The 1,028-nt window shown below is 42.6% G+C and overlaps 1 non-coding gene across 1 annotated transcript; it reads right to left on the bottom strand.

Moving 5' to 3' along the window:
* Window positions 1–582: 582 nt before the first annotated feature.
* On the bottom strand, window positions 583–689 carry LOC114403996. The gene has a single exon (XR_003664759.1). It is a non-coding gene; the product is annotated as a small nucleolar RNA R71 (small nucleolar RNA).
* Window positions 690–1,028: the final 339 nt, after the last annotated feature.

Genomic DNA, 1,028 nt, shown 5'->3' with positions numbered 1-1,028 from the left:
GACTTACAACCCTTTGATCCTGAGATAGATAGGACATTTCACAGATTAGTTAGGCATCATTTTATACCTTTTGATCATTTTGAGCATTCCATTACTGGTGAATCTGTGCATTCTGTTATTGGTGATTTTGAACATCCTGATCTTGAGCATTATAATTTTGAGCATTCTGATTCTGAGCATTCTGATTTTGCACATTTTGAGAACATGGCACAACCTCCACCCCGTGATAGGACTCTAAGGGAAATGGCTGCACCTGATTTCACCTACGAAAGCTTTTGCATCCAATACCCTGATGAGGATGTCCCATATGTTCTTAAAACTGGACTGATTCATTTGCTTCCAAAGTTTCATGGCCTTGCAGGTGAAGACCCACACAAACATTTGAAAGAATTTCACATTGTCTGCTCCACCATGAAACCCCCAGATGTCCAAGAGGATCACATATTTCTGAAGGCTTTTCCTTATTCATTAGAGGGAGTGGCAAAGAACTGGCTGTATTACCTTGCTCCAAGGTCCATCACGAGCTGGGATGACCTTAAGAGAGTATTCTTAGAAAAAAATTTCCCTGCTTCCAGGACCACAACCATCAGGAAGGATATCTCAGGTATTAGACAACTCAATGGAGAGAGCCTGTATGAGTACTGGGAGAGATTTAAGAAACTATGTACCAGTTGCCCCCACCATCAGATTTCAGAGCAGCTTCTTCTCCAATATTTTAATGAAGGACTCAGTAATATGGAGAGAAGTATCATAGATGCTGCCAGTGGTGGAGCCCTTGGAGACATGACTCCTGCTGAAGCCAGAAATTTAATTGAGAAGATGGCTTCCAACTCCCAACAGTTTAGCGCCAGAAATGATGCCATAGTCATTAGAGGAGTGCATGAGGTAGCTACAAACCCATCTGCATCATCTGAAACTAAGAAGCTTGAAGGCAAACTGGATGCATTGGTTAACTTGGTAACCCAGCTGGCCTTGAATCAGAAATCTGTACCTGTCGCAAGGGTTTGTGGTTTGTGCTCCTCTGCTGA

The sequence above is a fragment of the Glycine soja genome, chromosome 20, assembly GCF_004193775.1.
Source record: "Glycine soja cultivar W05 chromosome 20, ASM419377v2, whole genome shotgun sequence".
In the NCBI taxonomy this organism is placed as follows: Eukaryota; Viridiplantae; Streptophyta; class Magnoliopsida; order Fabales; family Fabaceae; genus Glycine; species Glycine soja.
Note: the sequence above shows the minus strand (reverse complement) of the source record. Positions and strands in the feature narration are given on the sequence as shown.